Here is a 14,151-nt window from a genome sequence, read left to right as displayed (position 1 = left end):
TGAGTCCCTTCATGACTGTTAGGAAGCTGGAGAGAAAGAAACCATCACTACCTTCAGTGAAACCAATGAGACCCATGCTAGTATCAGTCCAGATTCCCATCGGGCTAAACAAAGCAGCACTGAGACGAACAGCACAGGTGATCAAGGGCTTCTGAGGCAGCACTCAAGGCCAAGGCCCATGGTCACAGGAAGTAAGAGTTAAATTCTGAAATGTGTTCCAACTGCTGTCATCTGAAGAAATACCTTTCGATCAGTTTTGACTACTTCCCGCTAGACACCCACTCCCCTCTGCTCCACAAACACCATTCTCTCCTGATTTTTCTCCCGCAGCTCTTCAAACTCCTTTGGGATTCCCCTTGTCTCTGCTATAGTGTTAAGTAGATGCTCACTCTACCCTCCCTTCTTTTGTGATCACATCCAGAGCCGGGGCTTTTAGATCATGCCTGCACACTTATGTGTTATTATTATAACAATTATTATAACAGTTATTATTTCCAGACTGATCTCTCTGTTGAGCTCCAGACCTGTCTATTCAATCTATTTCTTAGAAATCTGACTCTATCATAAATCATGACAGATGGTACTCCCAATAATAGCCAACCTCCTTCTCTTTGACCAGTTACACAACAGAGGTTAGAGAAGCCAAATTCTCCTATAATATGCTTTCTTACAACTAAAGTTGACCAACTGATGTACTTCTTTCTGGTCAGTGAGACATAAACCCTAGTCTTGGGCAAAGGCTTTTAGGAAAGCAAAATCTATTCTTTTTTCCCTTTTATTCTAATCCAGGGCGATGGTTTACTGCCTTTTCTTTCCTTTTTCTTTCTTTCTTTTCTTTCTTTTTTTTTTTTTTTAAAGATTTTACTTATTTATTTGACAGAGAGATAGACAGTGGCAGCGAGAGCAGGAACACAAGCAGGGGGAATAGGAGAGGGAGAAGCAGGCTTCCCGCCAGTAGGGAGCCCAATGCGAGGCTCGATCCCAGGACCCTGGGATCATGACCTGAGCCAAAGGGAGACACTTAATGACGGAGCCACCCAGGCACCCCTCTACTGCCATTTCATGTATTTCATCACAATGTCTTATTTTGTGATGTGCCTTTCTTCATTTTTCTATTGTGGTTAAGTTTTTAATTGACTTATATTCTAGAAACAAATCTGTTGGATAAAGGTATTGTGAATATTTTATTACAGTCTATGTGTCCCTTTTTAACTTTCTTAATTTTATCCTTTAATGATCAAAAGTTCCTAACTCTACCACATTCTAATTTTTCCTTCTTTTTTCCTTAAGGTCAGTGTTTTTCATACCCTATTCAGAAAATTTCTGCCTATGCTGGAACCATGAATATGCGTTCTTATGTTTCCCCCTAACATAGTTGTTTTAATTTCATAATTAAGTCATGTTTTAGATAATTATATATTAGTAATATACACAATCAAATTTATAATTTTTGTTACTGCTTTTATTTACCATCATATTTCCCCTTTGTGATATTCCTCCCTCTTGTCAACATTACATCATTTTTCAACAGTATTTTCTTGGTCCCTTCTACTATGTAATTTTTTTATCTGTATCTTTAACACATCTGCCATTTCACTAAGGTAACATATAACCATACACACTTAATATTTGTCTTACTTAACCTGTTGATTCTATATCATTTAATGGATAGCCCAACATTTCACCTGATTTGAAATGCCAGGACCCTGGGACCATGACCTGAGCTGAAGGCAGATGCCCAACCAACCGAATCACCCAGGTGCCCCCACAGTATGCTCTTTATATCTAAAATGATATTTCTTTTGCGGGTGCCTGGGTAGCTCAGTCAGTTAAGCGTCTGACAAATATTCTTCCTAAATTTTAATTGTCCTTTCCTCTATCATCTCAATAGTTTGCTCAAGACTTCAAGCTACAGAAATACTGAGACGAACAAATGATTACGTAGGATGGTTATAGCTACATAAGAATATAAGAATGTTCACTGTAGGGCGCCTGGGTGGCTCAGTGGGTTAAGCCTCTGCCTTCAGCTCAGGTCATGGTCTCAGGGTTTTGGGATCGAGCCCCGTGTGGGGCTCTCTCCTCGGCAGGGAGCCTGCCTCTCTGCCTACGTGTGATCTCTGTCTGTCAAATAAATAAAAAATAATTAAAAAAATACAGAATGCTCACTGTAGCAGGTGATGTAACATTTTTCTCACGTGGCTCAGCTGTTTTAGAATTATTTCCACAATCACATTAAACTTAGTATGCTTAACACAAAACTAATCCTCCTCACCTCAAAGAGTGACTCCTATTGACCTCCTTTTTCTATCAGCGGGTCCCAGGTGCGCAAAGTTTAAAAAAGACCATTGGCGTCTTCTCAACCTCCAGCTAACCCAATAGTCAATCAATTCCTCCCTCTTGATGCATTTCGAATCCATCTTTGAACTTCCTCATCACCTGCCAGCATCCTAGACAAGGTTCGTGTTACAATAGTCTTTTTGGCTTCTTAATTCTAACACGTTAGCACAGAGAAGTACACACTTTTATTTCCCACACAAAGGTTTATGCCTATCCCATTCTCTGGGACTAATTTTTGCCCAGGAGGAATGTTGGTAATCAAGCCAGTAAAAGAGCATCAGACTTGAGTTGACCCGTTGTGGCCTGAGTCCTCACTAACTGGATTCCTTTCCCTGTTCTTTCTTCATATTTGATCATATGCTGCCACTTTTCCTGTAGCCTCTCTAACTTCAGTGACTTTGCATACATCCTAGTTGTCCAGAGTCTGGTCCTCCAGAACACACCATCAGACATCCCCGGCTGAACGCAACTGCCTGAGCTTCTGCCGTCTCTGAAGGGCTGAAGTTGACATCAAGCACCAGTAGCCATCGGCTTTGATCTTGTAATTGGTTTGGTTTCTAACACTGACCTCCCTCAGTTTCAGTTCAGTCTTCATTTAACCTTAGAAAAAATATCCGAGTCTTGTTCCACATTCAGAACAATGACCTTAGCTTCAGCCTACCAATGTTCCCAAGTCACTTAAATAACATAAAGCTATTACTAAAAAGAATAATTAAAGAAAGCTGGCATGTTTAAAACAAATGGCCCCAGGGGAATGCTAAACAGATAAGGAAAAACAAAAACAAAAACAAAAACGGAGTTTTCACTTTTCTGAAATAGGCATCTCTCATGATTCAACCATTAAAATCAGTCAACCAAATGCTTTCATTTATAAACGTCATAAATGTGCAAAATTTTACTTCAAAGTAAGTGCTTTAAACAATATTGCTAATTGAAAACTGAAAATGTCAACACTTTCCGTTATATTTTATTGTTTGAAACCATTAGTGTTTTATGTCGGATACATAAGTAAAACAACAGGGAACTTTTCATTTCTAAGTTGATACTTGAAAATCACACAGAATTTAATCATGCCTGCAAGAATACTTGTTGGAAAATTGGCCTCAAATATCATGAAAGCTCTCTAATTCTTAGAGGTTTGTTCTACTTGCATTTTTACTCCGAGTAGCAGAAATGGAAAGTCTTCTCTAATAATTATCAACGGCGACAGAAAATGTCGTTCATGCCAGGCTTTTTACAGCAGAGGGAAAAGCATGTAACTGCATTTTTTATATGCTTAGATGGTATTCAGTAGCACTACAGAATAGAAAGACACAAAGCCGACAGCCAAGTAACCCTAGTGTTTGAAGTAAAACTCTATGCTTCGAATGATGTTTTTCCTGAGATTTCAAACATTTATTATGATTTACAAATTCTGTTTTCCCCCAAGAGTAACTGAAGACTGTTAGGTAATGATTCTGCGTGTGTTCAAAGCTTCTCAGAGAGTCTTAATGAATACTCCCACTTCTCAATAGCCTTTTGCATTAGCTGAATCCTCTGGCCAGTCAAGCCAACGTGCAGCTGTCCAGCTTATTAGAGCCGAGGAAATTGATTCAGAAGGAACTGTTGTATTCAGGGTGCTCTGAAGAGCTTCCTATCCAGAGTCAGGCCAAGCCTTAAGGGAAAGCCAAGAGTCAAAGCCAGGTAGACCAGAAAGAAGCCTCACACCCAAAGAGAGAAGCAGGGTCACTGTCAGCAGAGAGGGAGCCAAGAGTCCGAAGCCAGATGGATATTGGGTTGAGTGTGTTCAAACCGGAAGTAAACAAGACAGCTTTGGCATCAATGCCTTCCAAAGAAGGCAAGACCAACATGGTGCTCTCCTAGCTCTCCAGGTGATATGTGTAGAAAAGGCATTGCTGCAGTCCCTTTCCACATGGGAAGCTCCACTTAGATCATTATTTATGGAGAGCAGTTTACTAACAAAAAAAAGAACACTGCACCTTCCAGTAATTAAAGTTGGAATTTGTTTAAAGAATTAAAGATGAATCAATCAAACAACACAATACAATCTATTTAATCCAAGACTCTATTGACTAACATTCTCTATTAATTGATTCATCTCCACATCCATAATGCAATTATAACAGATGGTTGTAAGAAAGACCCTCAAGATTTACAGCATTCTGAAGTACTTTCTTAGCGATGAGCAAATTATATTTTGAAGGGCTTGGAAGTCAACGGTAATCTGTTTTTCTTAAAATGAGAAATTAACTCAATTAAACATTTTAACTACCTACTTAGGATGCACAACTGAATGACAGATATGGTACTTTCCTTAATCAGAGTGTTTTTTTAAACACACCACACCAGACAACAGAAAGTTTTCTGACTAGACAAAAACAGAAAGGCAACACTAAGAGGGAGAAATAATGCTTCGTTTCTGCTCTAAACTTATAAAATTAATAACTGATATGTGTTAAACATATACTAAGTTCCTGGTACTACTTTAAATACTTAACATGCATTGCCTCCTTTAATCTAAATACCAGTCCATTTTAGTATTTACTATTAGTATCTCACAATTGAACACAGTGGTTTAGAGGTGTTGAATAACTTGATCAAGTTCTCGCAGCCAGTAAATAAAGGACCTGTCACTCTTAATATATAGATACGCAGGTAGCAGATATACACAGAGGGGGAAGAGGATAGAGAAAAAGAAATATTCCTGCTCATTCTCCAATTTTGAAGTGGCAAACTACATCACACTCAATTTATAATTGAGAAACCAGGACTCAAAGAGAGATTAAAAGTCTTAGCTAGAGTAAAGAATGGAAATGGAATTCATTCTTGGCCTTTTAGGCTAAACTAAAAATGAAGTATGAGGTATGTATAATAGAATATGAAATATATGGAATTCCCAATGCTTCAACATTTTTGACATACAAAAATGGTACTCTCATACGAGTCAATCGACTACAGTCTTCTACAAAGCACTTAAAAGCACAATTATATTGCTGCAGTATTTGAAGTCATATTACCCATACTGCCAATCCCTGTGAAATCCCCAATTTGGTACTGATATCTAAATGACTCATTTAGGCATGCACATAATACTAAAACCTATTTTAAATTTGGAAAGTATCAATTACTACAACGGTTTGATTCAAGTAGTAACTTAGTAACAATGTTTAAAATAATCTTAACATTTTTTTTAATCTAAAACTTTCAAAATATTTTAAAACCAGTACTTTATGAATCCCAGATCTCCGTGATGTAAGCTCTTTAATTACTCTTAATGGCTCAGAAACTAAAACATAAAAAACTCAAGTGGCTTTCTGCTGTCATCGAATGAGTCACATCAAGCAGTGACATTGATGGCTTGAGTTACAGGACATTATTCTATGTCACACAGTCAACCTCACAACGTCACATCAGGGGACATGTTTTGTTTGGCTTTCACAAAATAAATGACATCCATTCAACACTATTTTACCTAAGCAAGAATATTAAAAATAATTTGGTGATTAAAAGTAATGAATGAACCACATGAAATTGATAAAACACTGGCAGTCCAGTTTGGCCCATCAGAGTGGCACCACAGCTGGGGTGTGGCAGCACCATTCTCTCTTTGACTGCAGATTTGCAGCCACTGTAAGAGCCCTGCCTTATTTTATTCACCATCTTCCATCTGGCTCACTTCCCTTTCAGACTTGGGCCACAGTCGGTCAGGTGAAACCTCTAGGTTCCATAAGCACTCACAAGTCATTTTGCATTTGCGTACTGAGAAGGGTCTGAGCTGTTTTATATTCTATTTGGCCAATACTGCACTCTCAACTCTGTGCCTCATTAAATGGTAATTAATAAAGGAATCCCTCCTTATGCAAAGAGGACCCAGAAATACTGAGATGCTAGCAGGCCAGAAAAGTTAAGTGACTGAACTTGTCTTCTGGTGAAATGCTTGATCAAGATCCTGAGTAAAGTGCCCCTTCATAGTGACTTCACCAGCCTATGTGTCCTTCAGCGGGAGAGCTTTCACTTAGTAGAAAATGCTTATACATAATTTTCCCCCTGCATGATCCTGTGGGCACACATCACAGTTCTCCCAATTACATTAAACGCCACCAGTCCTGGATGACTTGATTCAAATTTCAATTACCACCATTGATTAACTGTGAGAAATTCTTTCAAGCATAAACAAAGATGCTAGCTCTTCAGTTCATGGATCATTCTACACAAACAGCTTATATCATCATCAGTGACAAATCAAACCCCTTCTCTCAAAGTCTGTCAGTGATTAGTCAGTGAGCATCTGTTCCTCACTTCATAGACAGCAAAGTGTACAGCTGTGTTGCTTCCTTGTTTCCCCATGACCAACCCATGTGGTATTTCTCAAAAATGGATAATTGAAATAGGAAATTGGGCAACAAAATATAAGTGCAACAAAGAAACAGAAAGCGATAATACTACAAGCGACATTCGAATAGAACACGAACAGACTGTAAAAGAGCTGACCAAGACATTGTTAACACCCCCCATCATTTAAGGAACCTGTAGCTGGATATGCAGTCAGAGCAACTTGGGCAAAGTGATCCCAGTGATACAACTAAAGCAAGTGGCTGTGATAAAAAGGATGAAGCCGTTCTTGAGGAAGTGATACCAGCAAGAAAATCTTCCCAAGAAAGGAACTCTTGGAGATATTTCACGACAATGAACAGATGACAAAATATTGGAAGTTGATCCAATCTTTGAAAACAGACTGACCATTACCCAAGCATTGAAAAGGTTTTCCTTCCATTTCATAAGTTACATGATAAGAAGAAAGAAAGCACTATTCAGGCGTGCCTGGGTGGCTCAGTGGGTTAAAGCCTCTGCCTTTGGCTCAGATCATGATCCCAGGGTCGTGAGATTGAGCCCCGCATCAGGCTCTCTGCTCAGCAGGGAGCCTGTTTCCCTTCCTCTCTCTCTGCCTGCCTCTCTGCCTACTTGTGATCTCTGTCAAATAAATAAATAAAATCTTAAAAAAAAGAAAGCACTATTCATACTACTGTTGATAAGTTGTCTAAAAAGAAAGAAAACAGTTTATCAATGTCTTTGTTTTAAATTACAGGGCATGATATACATGTGAGTTTTACTATTGCTTTACTTTCCTATACATTAACTGAAAATTAGAGTCATAGTATTTTGACAAGAGTTTTCAAAGGTCAGAGAAAAATCACAATTTTCCTCATTATTAAGATCATTTTGCATGAAACCACACAGTTCTTTTTATGGTCTTGAACCTTCCTGTCACTTATTATGGGTCAAAATCAATTTCCTGCTGAAAACAACAAATTACGGACTAAACCAAACAGATAAATAGGTACTTATCTGGTTGAAGGCATTAGAGAACCACCAAGGCAGTGAGGACCATTTGGATACACCAAGAACGATCCAAGCAAATGGCAGGTCTAGGGAACTACAGAGTCTCTGGAGCATCAGAAGTGTTCAGGACCAAGTGTCAAATGAATTAGTGAATGAATAATTAATGAAGGAAGGAATTCAGTTTCCAACTCATCTTTTCCAAAAATTTTTGTGTTTGAGTGTAGTTGATAACCAGTGTTACATCAGTTTCAGGGGTACAATATCTTTTTACTCTATGTTATGCTCACCACAAATGAAGCCACCATCTGTCACCATTCAGTGCTATTACAGTATCACTATGTTCCTTACGCTGTACCTCTTATTCCCATAACATATTCATTCCATAACTGTCAGCTTCCAATTATTATTATTACCCAGGTTAGGAAAGTAGTGTTGATAATTATTCTCTGTATGATACACAAATCTTCACAAGGGTTCTTAACTTGCTAGGATTAGAAGCGGCTGGTGACTTAACTCACTGACAGCATCAATTATTGTTTTTATTCTTTTTGACCACAGAAATCTTAACTAAAAAGTGTTAGCAAGAGAGAGAGAGAAAACGACAGCTTGAGTTCTGATTTCTCATCTGATATTCTGATTACTATCTACCATCAGGACATTCTACAGAAAGAAATACATTACATTTGAAAACACGATTCATACCCATATGTGCACATAAAAGAAACCTGTCTATCATAGTAGAACCTGCTGTGATATCTCTTGCCTGTTCCAACCCGTTAGTACTGAGGTACATTGAAATGTCCTTTGTTTCCTAGAACACTGCTGGGAAGAGCACAGCCTCTGATGCTGCTACTTTTAATTACAGTTCAGCACTCTCTTCCTAGGACTCAAACATGAGTTCAGAGTTTGGGTTTAAGAATCAATAAACAGGGATGCCTGGGTAGCTCAGTGGTTAAGCATCTGCCTTCGGTTCAGGTCATGATCCCAGGGTCCTGGGATCAAGTCCTGCATCAGGCTCCTTGCTCAGCCAGGAGACTGCTTCTCCCCTGCCTGCTCTGCCTGCTGGTTCCCCTGCTTGTGCTCATTCTTGTGCTCTCTCTCTCACTCACTGACAAATAAAAAAAATCAATAAATAGCTATTAAATTTTGGCTCTCCATCCTATGCTCTCCCTGTACAAAATCTGGGTCTACCCATCTAACTTTTATACTACCCAATCCTTAATGGTTTAATTTCATTGCCGTTTTATTTTTTTATTATGTTACTCACCATACAGTACATCATTAATTTTTGATGCAGTGTTCCATGATTCATTGCTTGCATGTAACACCCAGTAATCCATGCAATCCGTGCCCTCCTTAATACCCATCACCAGGCTCACCAATCCCCTCACCACCTCCCTTCTAAAACCCTCAGTTTGTTTTACGGAGTCCATTGTCTCTCATGATTCATCTCCCACTCTGATTTCTCTACCTTTGTTTTTCCTTTCCTTTTCCTAATGTCCTCCCGGCTATCCCTTATGTTCCAGAAATAAGTAAAACCATATGATAATTGACTTTGTTTTTTTGACTTATTTCCCTCTGCCAATTTTTACGCCACCCAAACTTTAATGGTTTCATTTCATTGTTATACAACCCCAGGTATGCCCTTTCCAACTGGCAGGTGTGTATCAGTCAAAGGATGTCGATTCACAACACATTTGAAAATCATGGTAAGAATCCGTGTCAACTGTAGTTAATACTTCAGTAATAGTCTAGAGATTTTTGGAAAAAAAAAACAAACACATGTCATATCCCATTTTGAAAATGAATGATAGACCATGGTTTCACAGTCTATGTACTTTGATGATATTCTTTGGTTAGCTTATAAAAAAAAGCAAAATATTTATATTAGGGAGGGAAGTAAGGGAGGATTTTTTCCCCATTAGTTCCCAGGGATGCATTGCAACATTTATCTGTGAAAAAGAGAGAGAGAAATTAGAGAAGAACAAGTGTACTCTTCTAATAAAAACAATAAAATGTTACAGGAAAACTACAGGTTTCACTAAAATATGTGATATATAACATAATGTGTAGAAATTAATGTAGCCTATGAAAACATCACAAGAATAAAAAAATTCTGAGATTTTTTTTAACAGATGAAAAACCTATGAACTTAGTTCTGATTCTATTAAGTTAAATTCATGCATTTTTGAATTCTAACAATGACAGAATAGGTTGATTCAGATCAACCCTTCCACTAAAAACACCTAGAAAATATGAATAAAGTATTTTACAAAACATCCACATCTATTTAATGACAGCAGAAAGCTACTAGGGAAGTGAGCGTTTGTAGAACTAAGATCCAGAAAGGAGCTAAGCCTAGGATTTTGTGGCTCAGAGAGAGGTACAGGAGATTGGGTAAGAAGCAGTACTAGAAGAGAGAATTCCTGAGAATTTTCCTAATCTGATAAAAGTCATCAAGCCACAGATTCAAAGAAGCAATATGAACTTCTAGCAGGATAAATTCAAAGAAAACCTTATCAAGAATGATTCTAACAAAACTGCTGAAAACTAACAAGAAGGGCAAAGTATTATTTATTTTCAAAGAAGTAAAAATACGATCAAAAGCTGACTTTCCCCCAAAGATGAAGGAAACCAGAAAACAAGGGCAGGATATTAAAAACGGCTGAAAGATGGGGCACCTGGGTGTCTCAGTGGGTTAAAGCCTCTGCCTTCGGCTCAGGTCATGATCCCAGTGTCCTGGGATCGAGCCCCACATCGGGCTCTCTGCTCTGCAGGGAGCCCGCTTCCACCTCTCTATCTGTCTGCCTCTCTGCCTACTTGTGATCTCTGTCAAATAAATAAATAAAATCTTTAAAAAAAAAAAGGGCTGAAAGAAATGACCACCAACTTATATTTGTTTCCAGTAAAATAGTCTTCAAAAATAAAAGTATGATAAAAACACTTTCAGACAAATAAAACACAATTTATCACAAAGAGATTGTCTCCTAAAGAAAGAAGTGCCAAGGGTGTTTTGGCAGACACGATAAAAATGATGCCAATGGAAGGCTGAAACATTTGATAAGGAAAGACATTTTAAAAAGACGTTATCATCAAAAATGTTGCATCAGTACATTTAAAAACTATATGACATAGAGTTAGTTTGATTGTAAAGCAGAACTTATTCAAAGTGCCTCAAGGAGTAGAAAACCTGAATATTCCTGCCAAAATGGAATCATAACTTAATGTTTTCCCACAAAGAAAAGCTCTGACTCTTATAACTTCAACCAGTAAATTATGACATACATTTAAGAATAACATGCATCTCAAATCAAGTATTTCAAAAAAGATGGGGAAAAGAGAAAATTCTTTAACTAATTTTATGACCAACATAATCCAGATACTGAAACATAATAGAAGCTTCACAAGAAAGGAGAATGAAATACATCAACGTGCACCAAAAATCTCCTGAACAATGCCTAAACACATCAAATCCGACCATAGTCAAAAAAGATAAAGAGCATATTGAATTTATTAGAAGAATGCCAAGTTGGTTTGACTTTGAAAAAGCAATCAATAGTAGCCACTATCTTAAAAGAATAATTATAGAGTTTCTCAAGAAAACAAAGAAAAAAGACCAAAACAAAAACCAGTTGCAGCCCAGAAACAGAGAGGCACATCCTTAATTGGATAAAAGTTTGTTTTTGGAACAAGCATGGTATTTAGTGAAACACTGCTGAAAGATTTTCCTCTAATATAGGGATAAAATAACAACTGTTAGCACTGCCTTGAGTCAATATTACACTGGAGTACCTCGTGCTAACAAGCGAAGAAAAAGGAATAAAAAGCTTAAGAACTGGAGAGGAAAAAATAAAATACTTGCTATTCAAAATAATGAGAATACTTAGAAAATCCAAATGTATAGATAAATCATTAGTATAAAGTGTATGTTTATTAGTACAAACTATAATTTGTTATGTCCTGAGTGTAAGATTAATACTGAAAAATCATTTCTATTTCAACCCTGAATAGCCAAAGCAATTCTGAAAAAGAAAAACAAAACTGAAGGTATCACAGTTTCAGATTTCAAGCTATATTACAAAGTTATAGTCATCAAGACAGAATGGTACTGACACAAAACAGACACAAAAATAAATTCAAACTGGATGAAAGACCTAAATATGAGGCAGGAAGTCATCAAAATCCTAGATGAGAATATAGGAAGCAACCTCCTTGAACGCATGAGGCTGCAGCAACTTCTTATTAGACACATCACCAGAAGCAAGGGAAGCAAAAGCAAAAATGAACTACTAGGACTTCATCAAGATGAAAAGCTTCTGTACAAGGATGGAAACAACCAACAAAACTAAAAAGCAGACTAGGAGACGATATTTGTAAGTGACATGTCTGAGCAAGAGTTAGTATCCAAAATCTATAAACCACTTATCAAAGTCACCACCCAAAAAACAAATAATCCAGTTAAGAAATGGGCAGAAGACATTAACTTTTCCAAAGATCACAAGTAGATGTCTAACAGACACATGAAACGATGCTCAGCACCACTAATCATCAAGGAAATACAAATCAGAACTCAATAAAATATCATGTCACACCTGTCAGAATGGCTAAAATCAACAACACAAGAAACAACAGGTGTTGGCGAGGATGTGGAGAATCTGGACCAAGGCAATGTAACTTTTGATTTCTCATTGATTTTTTTTAAACTCTGTTGTCACCAATAAAATCTTAATAAACAACAACAAAAAATTGGTGGGAATGCAAACTGGTGCAGCCACTCTGGAGAACAGTTTGGACATTCCTCAAAAAGTTGAAAATACAACTACCCCATGGTCCAGAAATTGTGGTACTGTGTATTTACTCAAAGGATACAAAAATACAGATTCGAAGGTTTACGTGCACCCCAATGTTTACAACAGTATGATCAACAACAGACAAACTATGGAGAAAGCCCAAATGCCCATCAACTGATGAATGGATAAAGAAGATATGGTACATATACACAATGGAATATTACTCAGCCATCAAAAACAATGAAATCTTGTCATTTGCAATGATGTGGATGGAGCTAGAGTGTATTATGCCAAGTGTAATAAGTCAGAGAAAAACAAATACCACATGATCTCAGTCATATGTGGAAATTAATTAAGAAATCAGATGAACATAAGGGAAAGGAGGAAGGAAAAAGAGAGAGGGAAACAAGTCATAAGAGCCTCTTAACAACAGAGAACAAACTGAGGGTTGATGGAGGGACGTGGGTGGGGGATGGACTAGATGGGTGATGGTTATTAAAGAGGGCACCTGTGGAGGGGAGACAAGATGGCGGGGAAGTAGGAGGAGGCGCCATTTCAACCTGTACTCTAAAGTGAGCTGATTACCTACCAAAGAACTCCGATCACCCATGAAATCAGCCTGAGATTAGAATTATACATGTCTGGATCTCTACAGGGGCAGAAGACGCCAGTGGGCAGGTAAAGCGGAGTGGGAAAGTTGGACTGATATTGGAAGATAAACAAAAGGGGGAGGGAGCCACCAGACGCGATCGATTGGAAAGTAATACCGCAATACAAGAGTGCCCTGCGTCTGGGGACCAGCATCAACTTGGAGTCTGGTTGAAAGCACTAAAAAAGAGCAAAGGATCGCAGGGGGAAATTGTGGGAATGGGGGCGGTTAGGGACAGGGGCTTAAGTCCCCGGACCCAGGACAGCCTCCCCTGGCGCTGAGCCAGAGAGAGTGCAGCAGAGAAACCAGGTCTTGGACCCTGAGCCGCCAGTGCACCCGAGAACGTGTGGGGTCCGGCTCCTGTGAGGGGCTGGGAGCCCTGCCAGCCAGCAGAACGCTGCGCCGTGCTATCAGAGCCTGAGACATGCATGCCCCTCACCCTCCCCTGGGAGAGTGCGCACAGGTGCCAGCCCGGTGCTCTAGGACCCGTAAAGACCCGGCACTCCCAGCCCAGGCCAGCGGGAAAATCTCAGTGTGTGATCGCTGCATGGAACCTCTCTGGCGGTCTGGAGCTGCCCAGACAGCCGCCACTGCCGTGGTTTTGGGTACAAGCTGGAGAATCTGCATCCCCAGGGACCGCGACTCGGAACCTGCTCTACCAGCAGCTCTGCAGCACCCACAGGGGAGCAGACTGAGGTTTCTCTCTGAGAGGGAGGTTGGGGTGCAGTTTGCTTTCCTCTAAATCTCCAAAAACCATCAAAAACTGTCAAGGCGAGAGAAAAAAAAAATGAACAAACAAACATAAAAACCTCTAAAGAAGAAAAGCCTGAAAATCCGGTTTCCTCAGAGCCCACCCCCTTGAGGGGTGCGGGAGGACTTAACTCAGGGAACATCATTGACTGAAAACCCATGTGGCAGGTCCCTCTCCCAGAAAACCAACCAGGAAAGAAAAAAAAAAAAAAGACGACAAGAGAACAACCACCACTACTTCATAGATACAACTTTTATTTTTAACTCGTTCCCACTATTCTGGTT

Source organism: Lontra canadensis, unplaced genomic scaffold (genome assembly GCF_010015895.1).
Source record: "Lontra canadensis isolate GAN:19392208 unplaced genomic scaffold, GSC_riverotter_1.0 scaffold127, whole genome shotgun sequence".
Lineage (NCBI taxonomy): Eukaryota > Metazoa > Chordata > Mammalia > Carnivora > Mustelidae > Lontra > Lontra canadensis.
Note: the sequence above shows the minus strand (reverse complement) of the source record.